Source organism: Ornithorhynchus anatinus, chromosome 7 (assembly GCF_004115215.2).
Source record: "Ornithorhynchus anatinus isolate Pmale09 chromosome 7, mOrnAna1.pri.v4, whole genome shotgun sequence".
In the NCBI taxonomy this organism is placed as follows: domain Eukaryota; kingdom Metazoa; phylum Chordata; class Mammalia; order Monotremata; family Ornithorhynchidae; genus Ornithorhynchus; species Ornithorhynchus anatinus.
Genome location: NC_041734.1, coordinates 13,116,937 through 13,139,068, shown reverse-complemented (window position 1 = coordinate 13,139,068; position 22,132 = coordinate 13,116,937). Strand labels below are relative to the sequence as shown.

General features: G+C 44.6%; 1 long non-coding RNA gene across 1 annotated transcript in view; it reads left to right on the top strand.

The window, feature by feature from the left end:
• The first annotated feature begins 288 nt into the window (after positions 1 to 288).
• Positions 289 to 22,132, top strand: part of LOC114813332 — a 151,251-nt gene continuing 129,407 nt past the window's right edge. The window contains exon 1 of the long non-coding RNA XR_003761052.2: positions 289 to 397. This is a non-coding gene — a long non-coding RNA (uncharacterized LOC114813332). The remainder of the gene's footprint in view (positions 398 to 22,132) is intronic.

The following is a 22,132-nucleotide window of genomic DNA, read 5'->3' as shown; positions in this document are numbered from 1 at the left end:
ATTTCAAGTAAATAAAGCAAGTCAAACATTGCATACACCATAGTTTGCAAAAGCTGAAGCTTAAACTCAGGTGGAACTGCAGGCAAAGGACTGAAAACCGCCTTCTTAAAGCTGCATTTAAATAGAGAAACTCGAAATTCCAAGTGTGACAATTAGAGGTGATCAGGATGAGCGCTTCCCAACACCTGGGAGCTGCTTCAGGGCGTGGTTATTAAAACGTGCCCCGCCTCAGAGAACCATTAAATAGCTTTCCTAGGGCGGATTGCCTGGTTTGGGAGATGGTGCCTAGTTCACTTAAGTGATCATCAAATAATTCCCCTGCCATCTAGCCTAGTGGCTTGCTGTGGCTATTTTTAGAGTTTCGGCATTAGTATGAAGCTGCATGTTCACGTTCAAGGTATTGTTTCACTTTATCATTTATCTGAGTGGGGTAAAAAGGTACTCTCTTCCCCTCCCCCACCCCCCCACTGCTGTTTGGCTTTTTTTTAAATAGGTTTGCTCTCATTTTACTTCCTGGATTTGGCCAGAGAAACACTGTCAAAATGCTCCTAGCTCAGTGTTTCCCGAACACGTTCCCAAAATTCTGATAGTAAGAAAAACTAACTAAAACCAAGTTAGACCCTCAGATGGCTTCTTGAAGGCTGTTGCCAGACATCTGCGAAAATAATTAGTACTTCTTCCCTAAAGGAATGAAATAGGCCTCCTTGCTAGTTGAGGTTGTTTCTTGAATTTGGAATTGTGAAGATGTTTGAGGCAGTTTGTAGCCTATCCTGCTTAGTGTCGGAGTTGCCTGGAATCCAGTGAGTCTTTCAACTCAGGTTTGTTCAGAGGTTGGTTATTTGGATTGTGGATTTTCTGGGATTTAGGAGTCTTTCCCCTCCTTTCCTTCTCTGGTAAGCTCTTTGGCAGGAAAGAGAAGAGGTTCTGGAAATTAAAATAGGTCCGTTTACTCTTTGCCATTAATTCTGGGAAAGGTTTGTGAAGGAGTTCAAGCTGATTATTAATAAATTTTCAGATTTTCTTATCTCCCACTGGGAAAGGTTTTGGAAGCAGGAGGAGTTGCTGCTGTTCAGAAGCAGCATGGCCTAATGGATAGAACATGAGCCTGGGAGTCAGAAGGATCTGGGTTCTAATTCCAGACTCTATGTTCACATCTGTAATTTATATTAGTGTCTATCTCCCCCTTTTAGACCAAGCTCGTTGTGACCAGGCAATGTCTGTTGTTATATTGTACTTTCCTAAGCATTTAGTACTGTGCTTTGCGCACAGTAAGCGCTCGATAGATATGACTGGCAGAATAAATGAACTTGTCTGCTGTGTGACTTTGGGAAAGTCACTTCACTTCTCTGGGCCTCCCTCATCTACAAAATGGGGATTAAGACTGTGAGTCCTATGTGGGACAGGGACTGTGTTCAACCTGATTTGTTTGTTCCCCCCCCCCCCCCCAGTGCTTAGTAAAGTGCCTGGCATATAATTGCTTAATAAATACTATTATTATTCAAAATAGATTTTTCAGATTCTGTGATCTCCCACTTCTCTGTTGCTTTGGCTAATAGAAAGTAAAAAATGGATTTTTAAAAATATTTATTAAGCACTTATTATGTACCAGGCACAGAACTAAGTGCTGGGGTAGATACAAGATAAGTTCCACATGGGGCTCACAATTTAAGTAAGAGAGAGAACAGGTATTGAATCTCCATTCTGCAGAGGAAGGAACTGAGGCACAGAGAAGTTGACTTCCCCAAGGTCACGTAGGCAAGTGACAGAGCCAAGATTAGAACCCAGGTCCTCTGACTGCTTACAAAGTGGATTCGTAAGGATTCACTTTGAATGAAGTGAGACTTAAGTGAGATGGCGGAAATTCACCTTCTTTCATGTAATTCCTGTGGTATTAAGTGCTTACTACGTGCCAAGTTGTGTACTCTGCACTGGGTAGAATCAAGACAATCAGGCATGTGATGCAAATACAACTAGTTAAGTAGACTGGGGGGCAGGGAGAAAAATTGCTATTTGAAAAATCTAGAGCCTTTGTTAGGTTACACAGGGGCAAGAGGTCTTAAGTAGGGGGAGTAGGATTTAATCCTCATTTTACAGATGAAGAAACTGAGGCACAGAGAAGTTAAGTGACTTGCCCATGATCACACAGCAGGCAACTGGCAGAGTCAGGATTAGAACACAGATCTTCTGACTCAGAGGGCCAATGTTAAGGCCACTGCTTGCATTCACAAAATATTTAGCAAGAATAATCCAGCAGCAATCCATCTGTCCCCTCACTCCACCCTCCTTAAGCATGCAACACACTCTAAAGTCTATATATGTTCAGTTTTATATCACTGGAGATGCCAAAAGAGTAACTGTATATAATGGATCGCACAATTCCAAGAGTAGGAGGTGTGAAGGAGAAACAGAAAAGCTCTCTATCTGAAACAGCATCAAATAGGAAATGATATGCTGGAATGAAAGAAACCCCCTCCTACACCGCAGCAGCACTGAAATATTTCCTTTCTCCTATAATTAGCAAACCGAGTATGCTACAAACTGCCTTATTCCACTGAGTCAACAGCCTCGTGAATAAAAAAAGTTTTGTAGATGTCAAATGCAATACAGAATGAGAGAAATCAAACTTTGTTCTCAAATGGAGAGGATTGGTTGAAAGCATCATTTCCCACCCTGTTTCCCCATTCTGCCCCGTCCCACCTAGAAACAGTTTACAGTCTAAATACTTTCTTCCCTACTAGGTGCAGGTAACAACTGGGTGCCTTCAAGAGTATGGTTCAAGGAGAGAAAAATCCCACATTTGAAGGTGCAAGCATTTAGTACAGTGTCCTTCAGTGGATGCTCAATAAACTCTATTGATTGAATCAATGATCACTTCCTACAGCACCTGGGTTTTCCTGAAGAGGTTCACTACCAAATAATAACCTGGCCTAATTTGTTTAGCTGGTGACCTGACATATATGTTAAGGTGGTGTGGTAGGCAAAAGTGTATTTTACAGATAAATATCAATCAGTTGAATTTATTGAGCACTCATTATGTGCAGAGCACTGTACTAAGTGCTTGGGTGAATACAATAGAGCAGAGTTGGTAGACACATTCCCAGCCCCTAAAGAACTCACACCCCTTGTTTTTAGTAATTAAAGAGACATCGAATAATATGGTAACGTGTGTGTATGAGAGTGGATGAAGTGTCATGAGAAGTCCTTTCCACTCTAGTCATCTGAAGTCTGGCTGTTTTTTGGTTTTTTAGTTTTTTGACCATGACCATTGTTTTTAGAGGGTGATACTTGTGGCTCTTCCTCTTCACCTCACAGCTGCTACGGTGCCTTTTCTCCAAGAGTACTATCCCATGATCACAAGAGATTGGCCCGACATGCATGGCATGCGGTTATTTCCCAGCATTCCATGACCATGCCCATCCCTTAATATCTGCTGGCCATAAAATAAGAGCACAGCAAAACCAATGTTTGATTAGGGACTGGCTGTTATCTACCATCTGGCTTTTGGGGATTGTGTGTTGCCATTCAAGTTACAGTAGGGCTCATAGGTATCTGCTGCGAGAAAAGTTGAAGGAGTTATCTGGGTATGGCATGAAGCTGGTCCAAATTTCAGAACCTACAGGAAGTTGTAGTCATCTATTCCTCAGAAACCTTTTTTAAATGCTATTTGTTAAGTGCTTACTAGGTGCCAGCCGCTGACTAAGCTCTGGGGTAGAGAAAAGCTAATTGGGTTGGACACAGTTCATGTCCCACATAGGACTCACAGTCTTAATCCCTCTTTTACACATGAGGAAACTGGGGCACAGAGTCATTAAGTGACTTGCCCAGGGTCACAGAACAGACAAGTGGCAGAGCAGGGATTAGAACCCAGGTCCTTCTGACTCCCAGGCCTGGGCTCTTTCCACTAGGCCACACTATGGAATTAGGATCCCAGTGTTGCATCCTTTCAAAGCATTAGCGTGAAATTTGTTAACTAGATCCCAGACCTAAAGCAAGCCTTTGGCTTCCTTTTTAGTTGAGAAATTCTAGCACCAGCCAAGGAGTGGGTTGACAGAGTGGAGATAGGCATATTGATTTTTCAATCTGGGATAGGACTACCTTTCTTGACTTTACTCTGCACCCAGAAAGGGCCTGACCCTGGGCACCTCTCCTTCTTAGACTGTGAGCTCATGAAGGACAGGGGCTATGTCTATCCTGATTGTCTTGTATCTACCCCGTGTTTAGTGCAGTGCTTAACACGTGGTGCTTAACTAACTATTTAAAGAGAGAGAGAGAAAGCCACTGGGTACAGTATAAAGCAGCCAGAAAACCATTAGGTTGCTAGCTGATCAATGGAAAAAAAAAAAAGAAATGTTCTTTCATGAATAGGGAAAACAAAGTTAAATTGGAAATTTTCCCCTGGATATAATAATAAGCAAACTAAACAGCTACTATCCAAGGAAGTGAGGAAGTTATGTTAGAGAATAAACCAAGCTTCATCTGACAATTCTTTATCCTTCTTTGGTATGTTTGCTGTGTTCTGGGAGTGAGCTGTGTGAAGTTGTACACTGAATTACATGAAGTTGTATGCTTTGTTGCAGGGCTTGGTGTGCTGCCCTAATTATGTGATTCCCCAAGAAACAGGGAGAGCATTAGCTAATTGGGAGAAGGAGATTGCTTCAGCTGCAGTGTCCCCAGGGGAGAAGAGAAACTGAAGTGTAAAACACCCACTCTTCCTAGAAGCTGGGAGTGAAACTCCAAAAGCACCCCTAATTTTGCCAAGCTCCTTAAAGCAAAGAATAGATGTTTTGGTTTGAGGATTACTTGGCAGTGTGATGTGCCTGCCCTGGGACAGAATTCAGGCTGTGAATGTGATCGAGGGTGCCTAGAAGTAGCAGTCAGAGGGTAGTGGCCCTCTGAAGTTTTACCCAACCCTGCTTCTGAGCATTGAGTTGAAACCAGAAAGCTGCTCTAGCCTCCCAAGGATTTGTTGACCTAATCTGTACTCTAGGAGGTTGTGGAGGCTTTGCAATACAGGGTCATTTTTCCAGCCTGTTTTGGGGGGCTAACCCAGTGTGTCAGCCCCAACTTCTGAACCAGTGTGAGGGAAAGAAAACAGCCTTAATCCAGGGATGGATCAAAGTGAAATAACCACAAGAAACCTTGCCTGTTTAGCCTGGAGAAGGCATTTCCTCTTGCTCTCTTATCAATCAGGATCAAATAAACACCCAAACTCTTTTGTTAAAAGGTTGGGTGACTAGGCAATAGTAGCAATAATTAAAACTGGTTTTTATGGGACAGAACACACAAATCCCACATCCAGCTGTGACTTGGCATTCTAAACCTCACCTGCTTTGCATCTTAGTTTCATCAGACTCTATCTTTTGTGACAGCCTCTCTCTCCTTCTCTAAGCTCTTTCAATTGGAATTCTCCCCTCCCTTTCCACTCCCTCTCCATTCCACTATGGGCTAGCATTGAGCATATTCCACCGAGGGTGTGGATCTCTGGAATTCACTTCCGCTCTTGGCCTTGAATAATTCTGAGTGGTGGGCCTACTGGGGACCATACACCTGTTCCAGTAGGCATTTGAACGTGGGAGGATCAGAAAGTTGCTTATGTTGACGTGCCAGAGGGTAATGGTGTCTCCAGTTAAAAAAAAAAAAATTCCCAGAGGCCTCTCAGAGAAGGCATTTGGTAATGCAAGAAAAATGAATGTTCCTCCATATGGCTCCGAATGGCAAATGAATAGATGTTGAGGGGATGTAGTGCAGTTTTCTCTTGGTTATTTTCCCCGTGCCTCTTCTGCTCTGTCTTCTGTGGGTATTTCACCTTCTTGCTTCGTCTCCATGATAAGTGGAAGGAAATCTGGAGCAAAGAAACAGATGTACTTTGCTCTTCATTCTAATCTCTTTTCATTTGGAATGAATGAATCTGCTTTGTTCCCTTGGGCAGGATCAGGGAACCTCTGTGAATTCAGTTAGGAACACAGTAACAATTTGAGTCTAGTCAGTTATTCACAATCTGTGGAGGTGGTTGACAGGCAAAAACAAAATGCATGTTAGTTTTGCCCTACGTTTGCCACTGACTTCAGCTGTGTCAGCATGGAGCAGTTGGGATTAAATTCCTCTCTCTCCCGGGCCCCCGAACAAGAACTGGAGTAGTGTCAGTCAATTATTTTTTACTGAGCACTGATTGAGCACTTGGGAGAGGACCACACGACAATATAACAGACAAATTCCCTCAAGATAGGGTCACATATGGGAAGGGGAAGAAGAAAACCTCAGAAGTGGCTAGAAAAGGAATGAACTCTTACCCAATAACCCCATTTCTGAGGAAAAGTAAATTGGGTTGAAGACCAAGGACTGGGAGTCAGAAGGAACTGGGTTCTAATTCTGACCCCTCCACTTGTCTGCTCTGTGATCTTGGGCAAATCACTTCTCTGTGCCTTGGTTACCTCATCTGTAAAATGAGAATTAAGACTGTGAGCTCCATATGGGACAGGAACCATGTCCAACCTGAATATACCCCAGAGTTTAGAACAGTGCTTGACACAGGGTAAGCGCTTAACAAATACCATCATTGTTATTATTAGTTGGTGCCTCCATCAGCAACATAGCTAATCACAGGGGGGCCCTGGGTCTAGGAATGGTGCTACTTAGTTGTGGGGAAAACTCCTCAGCTGGGAAATGACCCTAGAGGGAGAGGGACACAGCAGGTGTTGTCTACATTAGGGTTCAGGGGCTAAGATCTTAGATGAGTGAGGCTTTCTACTTCTGAATGAGGGAAATGATCTTGTGGATAGGCAGCAGTTCTAATCTGGTATCCAAGAATCCAAAGGAAGAACAGGCCAAATAATCCACTTAGTCTTTCATTTTCTTTGCTGTGGTTCTGAGATAGGGATTACTGGACTTTAGGGGTGTTTAAAACAGAGAAATAGTGGCCTAGTGGAAAAAGCACAGATTGGGAAATCAGGAGACCTGGGTTCTAATTGTAGTCTTGGGAAAGTTGCTTAACTCCTGGGGCCTTAGTTCCATTGTCTGTAAAATAGAGATTTGATACTTTTTCTCCTTCCCTCTTATTCTGTGAGCCTGTGTGGGACAAAGAGTGTGGACCTGATGATTTCATATCTACCCTGGCCCTTAATGCACTGCTTGGCTGTACAGGGAGAACTTAACATATACCACAGTTAAGATGTTTTGCCATGTGGAATCCAGGGTGGGTACTTAAGTTGGTGTGTTGGATTTGTTTGGTGTGTTTGGAGCTGCCCAGCCTCTCTGTCATCTGTAACATACTCTCCTCCAGCTGTGGGATGGGGTTATAATCTTTGAGTGCATAAATACTCCCAGGATCCTTGATAAGGGAACCTGTGTTTGCATCAAGTGTATGAATCCACTCCTGTAAGCCTACTCAGGGCTGATCTCTGACCTGTAATTTGTCTTCAAATCCTGTGGCCCCTGGCTGCCAGCTAAAGACCAGGCTCTCTCCCCAACAAAGAAGGAAAGATCGAGCTGTCAAGCAGTTCAGGATCAGGTGTCAGCACCAGGCCTACGGATGGCAGGAGATACATTCTTGAATCCAGAGGAAAAGCCCTTTTTCAGAGGAGGGTTTGGAAGGTAGAACATTTCCTTGGCATCCTCCCTCCTCCCTTTGCCCAGGGTCAGGAGGAAGAACTCTTTTGCCTCTTTGAAATGGGATCCAGATGAAAAGCGAAGACATCTCAGATTCAGCAAGACATGTTTGTATTGCAGTCAATGAGCAGGCTTGCCTGCACATCATTTGCAGCCCTAGAGAATGCCTCTTGTTAACCCATCGTGGGGTGTGTTTGTTCACAGGGTCCTGGAGGGATCTGATTTTCTGTTTCCATGCAAATCCCATTTTGACACCCTGCCTCTGTCACTTGTCTCAGAGGGTCTCGAGTAACAGACGGGACTGTGAAAGAGAAGACACAACCACAGCTATTAAATTGAGCCAACCTAGGGTCAAAATATGTAAGCAACTATTCAGACCGTGGACCATACCCAGGTCCTAGCTGGTTATATATAAAAGACTTCATTCAGGTCATTAACAGAGGATTGTGCAATCCTGAAGTTTACAGAATATTAAAGCATTCTGCAAAAAATCAATCCAAGAGACCGAACATTTGGCTTTCTCGTAGCTTTCCAGCCCCTCTGCCTCCATGATGTTCTTTCTGGAAAGTTTGGACCCCCATTTCCAGACTTGAGGTATGGGACTATTCTTGTCAGAGACAAGCGCTATGTGTAGGAATAATGTCGAAGTTCTCAGTTTCTCTTCCATTGGTAAGTGGTCCTCATCTTAGCTGTTTGGGGTTTGTTTTTGTCTCATCACATGGTGGTTGGAAGGAATTTTGCAGGGTAGAATCTTCCCCTCCAACCACTTGGAATAACATGTTTATTGATACAAGCTTCTGCTCTTTCCCTCCCTTGCCTTGGCCTAACAGCCACTGGAAGGGACTGTCAGGGTGTTGTGCATAAACATTTGACAGGGTTAGTGAAGAAGAGGAGAATTCCTGGGCATGCAAATACTGTTAGGGTGAAAAATAGTAGGAAAGGTGTCCAAGAACGATTGTACCCATATGCTCATGTCATGCATCTATCCTGAAATGCCCTTCTTCACATCTAACAGACAATTACTCTTCTCCCCTCATCCCCTTTCAAAGCCTTATTGAAGGCTCATTTCCTCTGGGACTTTCCCTAAGTCCTCTTTTCCTTTTCTTCCACACCCTTCTGTATCACCCTGACTTGCTCCCTTTATTCATCCCCTCTCCCAACTCTACGGGACTTACATACATGTTTGTAATTTATTTATATTAATGTCTGTCTCCCCCTCTAGACTGTAAGCTTGTTGTGGGCAGGGAATGTATTTGTTACATTGTTATACTCTCCCAAGCACTTAATACAGTGCTCGCCACACAATAAGTGCTTAATAAATATGATTGACAGACTGACAGACTATGCTATAGCCAGGCAGGCTTTCAAAAGGCTTTCAGAAAGCTCAGGATTTGAATTTCCATTGTGTGCTGGCTTCACCTAGGTTGGATGCTTGTTCTTGTTCTTTGGGGGTCTCCTCTCCCTTGGCAGATATAAAAAAAAAAAAAGCTAATTTTTTCCCCCGACCCCACCTTATCCAATCTGTTCCCCAGGAAACACAAGTCCCATGTCTCTCAGTAAATTTGCCAACTTGTGAAAACTGGGGGAGGAAGGCAAAAGATTTCCAGAGTTTAAGAAATTTGGAAATGTCTGAAAAATCATGGCCACTGTTTGGTATTTGGCTGGACGTCTTCCCCTTTCGGGGTCCACCAGGATACTGAAAAGAATGCAGTTGATAGACTTGTTTGCTGACAGGTGCCGTTCCTGAGGTCCCAGCACATTTAGGGATAGTGCACCAAGTGGAGAGGAATCGTACCTTTCTGGTTCTAAGAAAAGGAAAGCAAGGTGACATCAGGCACCCACAATTCTGAGAACCAGAAAGAAAACTTGGAGGTTTGTTTGAAAAAAAAAGTATGAGCTTAGGGGGCGAACTTCATATTGAGTTCAGGGAGAAGTCAATGTGAACTGAGAGATTGCTGACCCTCAAATATGAGAATCCTCATGTCTACAGTAAAAACAGAAAAGATTTTTGTTTTATAATCCTGTAGAAGCTGTGCTTTTAGCCTGTTCAGCTTCTGTGAATGCTAATGGAGACTTTGCACAGTGGTGTAGTTATGGCTGGAGGGGCTTCAGGTTGGGCCACCTGGATTTCTGGCAACAATAAGCCCTCTAAACTGTGAGGTCATCCCTTTAGACCATAAGTTCGTTGTGGGCAGGGAATGTAACTGTGAATTATTGTAGTGTACTTCCCCAAATGCTTAGTACAGTGCTCTGCATACAGTTAAATGCTCAATAAGTAAGATTGAATTTGCACAGGGCAAAATGAATATCCAATGGCAAACAAAACAGATTTCCCATGTTTCTTGACCCTAGGCAAATGGGTCATATTAGCCAGTGTATGATAATACTATGAGCTACCTATACTTTTTGACAAGATATAGTTCCCAGGGAGTCAGGATCTCATTTCAAATGGCAGGGGAGAGACTCCAGCTCACTCCACAGCCCACTGTGAGTGAGGAGAATGCCAGTGGCTCCCGGGCTGGGCTAGGGGCTGTGTTCTGCCAGCCAAAAGATTGGGAACATCCACTTTTAGCTTGCCTCCATCCTCATCCTGTAGCAGCTCCATCCCCTCTCTGCCATGCCGGGAACTATGTTGACTTGTCCCCTCTAGACTGTAAGGTCCTGCTGGAATATTGCTATATTGTACTCTTCCAAGTGTTTAATACAATGCTCTGCACACCTTAAGTGCTTAATAAATATGATTGACCGACTTTAAGCTCCTTCTAGACTGTAAGCTTGTTTTGGGTAGGGAATGTGTCTGTTAAATTATGTTGTCCTCTCCCAAGCACTAAATACAGTACTCTGCACACAGAAAGTGCTCAATAAATATGACTGTGTGAGCTCCTTCTAGACTGCAAGCTTCTTGTGGGCAGGGAATATGTTGTTATATTGTACTCTCCCAAGCTCTTAGTACTGTACTCTTCACACAGTAAATAATAGCAGCGTGGCGCAGTGGAAAGAGCATGGGCTTTGGAATCAGGGCTCATGAGTTCGAATCCCAGCTCTGCCACTTGTCAGCTGTGTGACTGTGGGCAAGTCACTTAACTTCTCTGTGCCTCAGTTCCCTCATCTGTAAAATGGGGATTAAGACTGTGAGCCCCACGTGGGACAATCTGATTCCCCTGTGTTTACCCCAGAGCTTAGAACAGTGCTCTACACATAGTAAGCACTTAATAAATACCAACATTATTCTCATTATTAATAAATACAATTAACTGACTTGCCATTGGTGGCCGACTGGTTAGTTGGCACACCTCAGCCAGGATCCCTTGCTGCAGCCCTGAGATTCATTCAATAGTATTTCATTCAGTAGTAGTTATTGAGCGCTAACTATGTGCAGAACACTGTACTAAGCGCTTGGAATGGACAATTCGGCAACAGAGAGAGACAATCCCTGCCCAGTGACGGGCTCACAGTCTAAAGGGGTGTGACAGACAGCAAAGTAAAACAGAACAAAACAAAACAAGTAGTCTGACATGTTTGAGTGATTACTGTATTCATAGCACTGTGCTAAGCGCTTGGGAGAGTACAGTATAACAATCGACACATTCCCTGCTCTCAGTGAGCTTAGCCCTTGGGGGAGTATAGTAGAAAGGAACTCAAGTCACGGACTTTCAGCTTCATTTGTTTGAGAAACTGGGTGGCCTAGCAGATAGAGCATGGGCCTGGAAGGCAGAAGGACCTGGGTTCTAATCCCCGCTCTACCACTTGTCTGCTCTACGACCTTTCATTCAATAGTATTTATTGAGCGCTTACTATGTGCAGAGAACTGTACTAAGCACTTGGAATGAACAAGTCGGCAACAGGTAGAGACAGTCCCTGCCGTTTGACAGGCTTACAGTCTAATCGGGGGAGACAGACAGACAAGAACAATGGCAATAAATAGAGTCAAGGGGAAGAACATCTCGTAAAAACAATGGCAACTAAATAGAATCAAGGTGATGTACAATTCATTAAAATAAATAGGGTAAAGAAAATATATACAGTTGAGCAGACGAGTACAGTGCTGAGGGGACGGGAAGGGAGAGGGGGAGGAGCAGAGGGAAATGGGGGGAAAAGAGGGTTAAGCTGTGGAGAGGTGAAGGGGGGCGTTGTAGAGGGAGACGGGGAGCTCAGTCTGGGAAGGCCTCTTGGAGGAGGTGAGTTTTAAGTAGGGTTTTGAAGAGGGGAAGAGAATCAGTTTGGCGGAGGTGAGGAGGGAGGGCATTCCAGGACCGCGGGAGGACGTGGCCCAGGGGTCGACGGTGGGATAGGCGAGACCGAGGGACGGTGAGGAGGTGGGTGGCAGAGGAGCGGAGCATGCGGGGTGGGCAGTAGAAAGAGAGAAGGGAGGAGAGGTAGGAAGGGGCAAGGTGATGTAGAGCCTTGAAGCCTAGAGTGAGTTTTTGTTTGGAGCGGAGGTTGATAGGCAACCACTGTTGTTTAAGAAGGGAATGACATGCCCAGATCGTTTCTGCAGGAAGATGAGCCGGGCAATGGAGTGAAGAATAGACTGGAGCGTGGCGAGAGAGGAGCAAGGGAGATCAGAGAGAAGGCTGACACAGTAGTCTAGCCGGGATATAACGAGAGCCCGTAGCAGTAAGGTAGCCGTTTGGGTGGAGAGGAAAGGGCGGATCTTGGCGATATTGTAAAGGTGAAACCGGCAGGTCTAGGTAACGGATAGGATGTGTGGGGTGAACGAGAGAGACGAGTCAAGGATGACACCGAGATTGCGGGTCTGAGAGACGGGAAGGATGGTCGTGCCATCCATGGTGATAGGGAAGTCTGGGAGAGGACCGGGTTTGGGAGGGAAGGTGAGGAGCTCAGTCTTGCTCATATTGAGTTTTAGGTGGCGGGCCGACATCCAGGTGGAGACATCCTGGAGGCAGGAGGAGATGCGAGCCTGAAGGGAAGGGGAGAGGACAGAGGCAGAGATGTAGATCTGCGTCTCATCTGCGTAGAGATGGTAGTCAAAGCCATGAGATGGGATTGGCACTATGCTGATCCTTGATGCATCTGCCTGTGATGGGCAGCTTTGTCTCTGTGCCATTTTGGAACAGATAGAAAGAAAAATATAAACCTTAACCACTGGATTGTAAATTCCCTAAGGGTAAGGATTGTGTCTGTCTACTCTCTTGTATTGTACTCTCCCAAGCCCTTAGTACAACCCTCAGTACAGAGCAAGCACTCAATAAATACCTTTGGATTGATTGAAATAATTCAGGCTGGAAAAATTGTACTTTTCCACCTTCCATCCCTGGTATTTGATCAATCAGTATCATTTATTGAACACCTGCTGTGTGCACAACACTATACTAAGTGCCTGGCATAGTACAGTGGAAGCAGAACACTTTTCCCTGCCTTCAAGGAACTTACACTCGAATGGGAGAGACAGACAGAAATAATGTACAAATGGTGAGAGCCAGTGAAGGATAAAATGAGAAGTAGTTTGACTATCAGGATGAAATCCCAGAGTAAATACTTGAATATAAAATTGGATATACATAATTATGCATTCACGTTTAACATTAAGTGCTAAAGGTGACTGTTGGTTTGATGGGGCTAGGGGTTGGGGATTCATCTGGGAAGGATTACATCCTTGGAAAACCCTCCTGACTTTCCCATTTAGTCAAGCGTGCTGCTAACTGCCCTCATGACTTCCCTCTTTTTTTCCTCATCATTCAGTGGTATTCATTAAGTATCTCCTGTGTTCAAGAGTGCTGTACTGTGCACTACTTGTATGCTGTCTTTTCTTGCCATACCTCACCTCACACTCTTGGCTCCTCATAAGTTAAACTTCTGGTTTTACTTCTCACCCACAGTCCTCCTGACTCCAACCTATTGCTTATGTCGTTCACCAACATGAAATCCCTTCTCAAATCTGCCAGACCATGGCCCTCTCTCCTTCAGTTCTCCAGAGCAGCTCTGGCAACATGTATTCCACAGCTCCTTGATTATGTTGGATACAATCATTCATTCATTCAATCGTATTTCTCAATCAATGAATGATATTTATTAAGTGCTTACTTTATGCAGAGTACTGTAATAAGCATTTGGAAGTGTACAATACAACAAAGCTGGTAGTAACATTCCCCGTCCCCCAGGAGCTTACAGTCTAAAGACATTACAATACATTATGACTCTCTCTCTTTTTCTATATGTACTGTGTAGCTGAGGGTGAGGTGAATAGCAAGCTTAAAGGGTGCAGAGGCAAGTGCGTAGGTGATGCGGAAAGGAGAGGGAGTAGGTGAAATGAGGGCTTAGTTAGGGAAGGCCTCTTGGAGGAGATGGGATTTTAAATAGGCTTTGAAGGTGGGGAGAGCAGTGGTCTGTTGGTTATGAAGGGGGAGGAAGTTCCAGGCCAGAGGAAGGATGTGGGCAAGGGGTCAACAATAAGACACATGAGATTGAGGTGAGTAGGCAGGTTGGGGTTGGAGGAGTAAAGTGTGTAGTAGGAAATCAGAGAGATAAGATGGGCAAGGTAATTGAGTGCTTTAAAGCAGATGGTAAGGAGTTTCTTTTTCTGTGGAAGTTCTCGAGAAGTGAGGATGTGTGAGCTGAATGTTTTTTTTTATTTCTTCAGAAAAATGTTCTTGACAGCAGAGGGAACTGTGGTCTGAAGTGGGGAGACACAAGAGGCAGGGAGGTCACTGAGGAGGCTGTGGTAGTTAAGGTGGGAAATAAGTGCTTGCATCAGCATAGTAGTGGCTTAGTTGGAGAGAAAAGGGTGGATTTTAATGATGCTATGATGGTAGAAACAACAGGATTTGGTGGCAGATTGCATATATGGGTTGAGCCAAAGAGATGCATCTATGCAGTGAGAGATGAGGCTAAACAGTAGGTTAGCTTTCTAATCTACAAATGATAGGCTTCCATCCTTCCTTTGATAGTGCAAAACCGAGCCTTAGTACACGTGAGAGAGGGTATAGTCACTTTAAGCTATCTCAAAAGTGGTCTGTCATTGAGAAATTTGCCAAACAGGGTTTTCTGTCCATATAGTTTGGCTTCTTGATGCCCTAAATCTACGGCTCCCATAACAAATGATGGCTTCCGGGTGATCTTTGTTCTTCAGATTCCACCAGCTAAAACATTTTGAGCCACCCTCCTCTGATTTTTTTTTTTTTTTAACCCCAGGCAGGCCCTGATTGGAAGGCATATCTGCCCGTTGAGTCCCCCTGCTCCAGTGACCCAGGATGTGGGAGCAGTACAGGAGAAGTATGCAAGTGTGGGAGGGTGACAGGGCTGAGGCATGCTCTCTGCCATGTACTGCAGTGGCACAGATTTTGGGGAGCCCAGAAACTCTTTCCTGAGCAAAAGCAGAAACTCTGGGGAAAGGCTATCAGACTCCCTGTTTCCCAAGTCTCAGGACTATCTGACCCATACCTTTACTGTAGCAAAAGCAGAAACTACAGGAGGTGAGGAGTGGTGGGAGCAGTTTGGATTCAACCAGGAAGGTGTCTGGGGCCAGGCACGCTGTGCTGGCTGCTGTGCTAGCTGCTGCTTGTCCCAGATCAAAGCCTGGGTCTGTCCTGGCCCTATAGGGTGGAGAAGTGGAAAAGAACAGATCTGGAGTCCTGAGAGAAGCGAATCCTGCAGGAAATGCAAAGCAGGAGTTCTAGACCCCTGCCCCGACCTGGCTGCAGAGTCCCACCCTGCCTTCTCATCTGCCCCACCTCCTCTTTGCTACCAGTGCTGAAACTGAGCCTTTGTATGCTTGAGACAGAGTATAGTCATTCCAATAAACTGGCTCGAAAATGGCCAGTCTGAGAAATTTGCCAAACAGAAAGGTCTCTGTCCATAAAGTTTGTTTGACTTCGTGGAACTGTTATGTCATACGACTCTGTTTTAATGCTTATTTCTATTTTTATTTGCATCTCTGATCTGTTCTGTGTGAGCATTTTGTCCCTTCTTGTGTCTCCCGTTAGATTGCAAGCTCCTCTGTTGCAGGAAACAAGTCCTCCTATTGCATATTCCCAAGAGTTTAGCACAATGCTATACACCTTTCAGATTTGAGAAACAAATCTATCTTGGGTGTTTTTGCTGTTAAGCCCGGTTTGAAGTGAGAAATGTTCCTAGTGAGGAAGAGCATTTGTGACACCCAAATGCAGTTGTCCACTATCACTTTTATCTTGGATTTCATCCTCAATTGTATTTGAGTACTTACAATTTGCCAAACACTGCACCAAACTCTTGGGAGCGTATAATATAACAGAGTTGGCAGACACTTTCCCTGACCACTGTGAGCTTATAGTCTAGAAGATTTGGAGGAGTTCTTTGAAACTAGAATGTGAAATTGGAGGTTCTATTGCTTAGGTTTTGGTAGCTTGAAAACGTCTGAGACACCCCAAGCTAGAAAGCAAAAATTGAGGATGTCCTGGAGAATTTTCTTCATCGGAGGATTGGGTTCCAGTAGCCATCGGAATCATTTGGAGGAAGGAATTTGTGTGGGGTAAAGACTTAATCTCTTCCTTTAAAACCAAACAAAATAGTTGTTTGTAATATAAAAAGGTAATGTTTTGCCTTCAGCAGATACTTGTATTTTCCCATGGGAAGAAGGGAAGGGGGTGAACTGAAGATCTGAAGGGTGATGCTTGAGTCAAATGCACTGCATTGCTGACACTCTGCATAGTCCAAAGGTACCTCCCGAAGTTACTTCTTTAGAGGCTTCTGGGCCCATAGCTCTGGTAAAAGAATGACTACAATTAACTGTGTATTTACATAAGCATGTGTAGGCATAATTAAACGAGGGACTGAAAGAGATCTCCTGGGTGGCTTGCAAATGATTATGGTTGAGCAGTGTAATTAAGAAACCTTCCAAGAAAGGCCAAAGAGAGGGGAGAATCCCCTCCAACCCACTGGAGCATTAGGAGAGGAGGGTGTAATGTCCTGAAATAGAGGTATGTAAACGAAGAGGTGGCAGTGTTAGGTCTGCGGTACACTGGGCTTGCCGGCAACATAAACAGCCCGAAGTAGTCTTCTAAACAAAATGTCGACCCACCGCAGGCCTGGGGAGAGGTTAAGAAAACAGCTGATGTTTCCAGGAGACATGGTGGGTCTCGGGCAGTAGGAGTTTGGGGGCTGGCTCATCACTTGGGTCATCTTCTGTGGTCACCTCTGTCAGCAGGTGCAGGCCTGTGGACAAAGCTGGACTGGGAGATCCAGTCACATTCTCGAGCCTTGTAAATTGGGGAGAGGTGGGCCGTTGGCTTCTGGTTATCTCCTCGGTTGAACCTCCGGTGTGACATAGATGACAGGGCCCCTAGGGCCTTTGGAAAAGAGTGGGGTAAAATGTAGGGTGGCCCATTTATGGAGAGGCCCGGGTACAAGCCATCTTCCATTAAAGGGGGTAGTTTTTCATGTCACTCTGTCAAATAATGTGAAGAGTTGCAGTGAATTAGCCTGAAAATGAATAGACCTTAATAGTTTTTAATTTCCCATCTAGAAAGTGGGGGCAAAAAGACTGCCTTTTGATTCGAAGTATATTTCAGCCTAAAGTAATGGATGGGGATTAGTTATGGTATTTATGATGATGAGCTTTGGATAGATACAAATATAAGAGATCAGGCACAGTCCCCATCCTACATGGGACTCCCAGTTTAGATGAGAGTTGTCAGAGATAATGGTAACTGGATTGCAGCAACAATAAGCAGGAGTCAGTATGCATAGGCGACAATGGTAAAGCCAATAAAAGAAAGGATCTTGGAGGTGGGAGTCATTAGACTTCCCGCTGCTCCAGTTAAACTGTCCTTAGGGGAAGGAGAGAGGAGGAGGAAGGGCAAAATGTGTCGGTGTCTTCTCACACCTCTTCTGCATGTTACCCCTCACCGATCAAGTCAGCAACTTGGCCTTGCAGGTTTAGGGAGCAAAGAGCCAAAGGGGTGGAGAGGTCAGGACAGGCTTATACCCCTCAAGTGTTTCCTGGATTTAACGCTTCAGAAACCCCCACTTTGGATTCTGAACTGGCCCAGTGACTGTAGGCATCTGTGCCCTCTGATTCCATGTTACCAAGTTTCTGTTGCCCTTAGTATCATGGACAGTCACTCCCTTTACCTGTTCCCAAGGCCATACTGATGCCAGAGGGATACAGGAGTGAGCCTGGAAACTCCTTATACAAATGACTCCCTATTAAAATTGTATCTCCTCCAGGAAGCTTTCTTATCTCTCCTCCCTTCCATGTCCTCTGTACACTTGGATCTGGGAAGCAGTGTGGACTAGTGGATAGGAGCAAGGGCCTGGAAATCAGAGGACCTGCTTTCTAATCCCAGATCTTCCACTTGTCTGCTGTGTGGCCTTGGATGAGTCACTAAAATTCTCTGGATCTATTACCTCATCTGGAAAATGGGGAGTGAGACTGTGAACCCCATGTGAGAAAGAGACTGTGTCCAACCTGATTTGCTGTTTCCACCCTAGTGCTTAGTACAGTCTGTCACATAATAAGCGCTTAACAAATACCACAATTATTATTACCTCCACTAAGCACTTGAATACGCTCCTCGGCCCCACAGTATTTAAACATCCTTATACTCTGTTGCTTCCCCTGTCTGGAATTTATTTTAATGTCTGTCTCCCCCACTAGATTGTAAACTCCATGAGGGCAGGAATTGTATCTTCCAAGATTTTCAGTACAGTGCTCTGCACGAGTAAGTGCTCAGTAAATACCAATGATTGACTTCCAATGTTTGCTCTATCCTCTCATTCACTCCTTCTCTGAGCCTCCTTTCTCGAGTCTTCTGTCATTCCACAAATTGGGTGGAGAAGTTGGGGTATGAATCCAGAGAGCCACAACCAAGTTGATGATAGGTGTTCTGCCTCTTAACAATTTGGAGTCTTCTCTGAGAGGAGGGTTAAGATGAGATGCGTTGGTCAAAGCCACTCAGGTTGAAGAGGACCCTGGCCCCAGAGCTGAAACTTCAGGGTGCACTTAACCACGAGCTAAGCCTGTGTGCACCTCAGTGTCAGTCTAGGACTCAACAGACTCCTGTGTAATAGGGCCACTGATCTACACGTAACGATTTCAAGTGCTTCTTGGTTTTTCTAGGTTCCCTGAATTTTCAGCTCAAATGTGGTTGATCTGGACACTTGCCTGGCTAGATGTTTCTCCTTCCTTGGAAAAACCAGAAGTTCAAATGTGTACTTGCAAAAGTGCCTACCAGTGCTGAAGTATTACTAAGCCATCTTGCTGATCATTCTCCAGCGGGGAGTTCGGGAAGATCATGAAACCAAGTTGCAAAATCAAAAGCAAATTGAAAGTGCTGAAAAGAGTAAACGCACCAGTGTAGCAAAGGATGATCTTTATGTGCACCACATGGTGGCATTTGTTTGAGTATTTGTGTCTTTGTACCTTCAGCTACTCCCTCACGCTGGACTTTCAAAGACCGCATGTGTTTACTATCAGGTGCTTGCAATTTCTCTCCCCTCTCATAACTATTTTAGTCTCCCTTTACAATTAATATTTCCCTCATTACTGGTCATTTATTCTGGGGGCTTTCTTAAATGCTTTGGAAAGGGAGCACTAAGAATACTGAGAAAATCTGTATTCAAAAATTACCCTGCAGCCAAACTGCAAATTGAGAATTCACTTCTGTTCCCTCTTGTTCATTTCCTCAAAGAACAATAGGCTGCCAATAGACTTGATTGAGAAACATCAACAGCCACTACTCCACCCTAGTCTACTAAACCTGGAAACCTTATCCAATCTTGACTTCACTGACACTGTCCTCTCCTGGTTCTCCATTTACCTCTCTGGATCTCTTTGCCTCTGTCTCTCACCCCCTAACTGTGAAAGTCCCTCAAGAATCAGTTCTGGGTCCTGCTTAGTACAGCGTTCTGCACATAGTAAGTGCTCAATAAATAAGACTGACCGGATTCCCTCTGTTCTCCTTCTGCTCCCACTCTTGTGGAGAATTCATTCGCTCCTATGGCTTCAGCTACCATCTGTGTGTGTGGATGATTTCCAAATTTGCATCTCCAGCCCTGATCTCTCTTCTGCAGTCTTTTATTTCCTCCTGCCTTCAGGACATCTCTACTTGGCTGTCTTGCTGACACATCAGACTTTGTGTCTGAAACAGCACTCTTTATATTTCTACCCAAATCCTCCTTATGACTTTTCCCATCTTTGTAAAGTGTTGTCACTCATGATACCAAAATAATAATAATAGTGGTATTTATAAGCACTTACTATGAGCCAGGAACTGTACTAAGCGCTGGGACTAGTACAGGCAAATTGGGTTGGACCCAATAGTGTCACTAGTATTTGAGTGCCCACTTGGTGCGGTGAACTGCACTTGGGAAGTATAGATTAATGAAGGGACCCATTCTCTGCCCACAAGGAGCTTACACTCTAATTGGGGAGGCAACCATAAAAATATTTGCCACTAGAGAGGTCAAAATAAACAGAGCTATAATGTCTACACTTGGCATTGTTCTCAGTCTTCTGCTTCAGAATGTGTTAGTCTGTCACCTGGAAGCTGAAGTAGGAGGACAGCCACATCCCACACAAACAAAAAGAAGCAGGAGACAAAACAGGCCCCAAACATAGTCCAACGTCCGCTGAAGGCTGTGGTTGGAAATTCTCAACTGAGCCGGGAAGGGTAAGACCTGAGTCACTCTGGCTGGAGTTGACCTGACGACACCCCCCCCCCCCTCCCCCCCCCCCCCCCCCCCCGCCAGATGAGCTTTCATGTACCTTGGGGTTTGGCTGTAAATTCTCAGCCTGCCTGACCTTTTGCTCTGAAAGCCAAGGAAGAGGCTGATGGAAGATCAACCCTGGATTGAACTTTCACTCAGGTTGCCACAAGCCCAAATCACAGTAGGCTTGGGGTAGTTCATAACCAGGCTTGATTCCTCCTTTCTTGCAATAAAGCAGTTGGTAGACATTCCATTGCTAGTCATCTCTGAGATGGCAGTTATAAATTGATTAACTGTATCCTAGTCAAGACTGCAAGAAAAGATAGAATTTTAGACAAAGAAAAATGAACTTGTATATGGCTGCTGAGGTGGAGAATTAATCAGAGAGTGCTTCCTGGAAGAGGTGTGAAGGAGAAACAGGGAGAAGTTGAATTGGAGGATTGTCCCAAGCAGGGAAATGGGATGAGTATCGTAATGGAGTTTGAGTCAAGCTTGGGAAGCAGCAAGGCCTAGTGGATTGAGCCTGGGCCTGTGAGTCAGAAGGACCTGATTTCTAATTCCAGCTCTACCACTTGTCTATTGTGTGACTCTGGGCAAGTCACTCAGCTTCTCTGTCCCTTTTACCTCATCTGTAAAATGGGGAGCACCAGGTGGGAGGTGTACTGTCCAACATGATTAGCTTTTGTCTACACCAGTGCTTAGTACAGTGCTTGACACATAATAATAATTATCATATTTGTTAAGGGCTATGTACCAAGTACTATTCTAAGAGCTGGGGTAGATACAAGGTAATCAGGTTGTCCCACATGGGTCTCACAGTCTTAATCCCCATTTTACAGATGAGGTAACTGAGGCACAGAGAAGTTAAGTGACTTGCCCAAGGTCACACAGCAGACAAGAGGCGGAGCTGGGATTAGAACCCACATCCTCTGATTAAGTGCTTAACAAATACCATAAAGAAGGTTGGGGAGTAGCCGGAGAGGAGAGTGAGAAGGTTAGAGGGAACTGGCTGAACAAGAGCCTTGCAGCCAAAGGACAGGAGTTTTGGCAAAGGAGGAGCAGAGGAGTGCCATGGGGCTTTTGGAGGAGTGGCCTGGTGTCCTCTAATGAGTGTTTTGAGAGATGTCCTGGGAAATCATCTCCATTTTCAGTGTGTCCATAATGCCTGGTCAGCATCACTATCGGTGTTTGTTTGAAAAACAACTCTGTATATTGAACTGTCTTTAGAGCATCCTAAGAACCCCTGAGCTCTGCATTCTGGATCTGAAAGTGGTTGCTCTAACCACTAGCCTCATCAGCCACAATGCAATTGGAGATAAACAGCATCTACCCAGAGTAAAGCACCATGGCTAACAACAGACTTGAGATCATTTCTTTCCCCCTCAGAGGTTCACTGCCTCATCCCATCTGGTAATAAAGAAAAGAGAGCAGAATTGCTGGTGCTGCAGCCCTGTATCGCTGGCATTTACTGAACCCTCAGAATCACAATTACCTCGGCCTGTGGATAATTGTCACTTGCCAATTGAGTCACAGCCACAGTCTGAAAAGAAACTATTGTGCTTAGCCTACGTGGGCTGAGGAAGGTGCTCCTGTCAGCTTTGAATATAATCTGGAAAGTTTCTTGTTTTCTCTTCCCAGTTTTTTTCGTTAGTCATTAATGAGCAATAGCAAAGCTTTAGGAAAAGTAAGCAATGAGAAAGATAGCATGCTGGTGGTGGACAGTGCACAACTGCTTTAGATTAACATGCCAAGAAAGCCTACTTGTGTTAAAAGGGAAATTTTCTAGACACACGGAAAGGAAAGCATTCCGGTGAAAGATGTCTCATAGTTCACTTTCAAGAAAGACGTTAAAGTATGAATACCTTAGTTGACTTCACTTTTC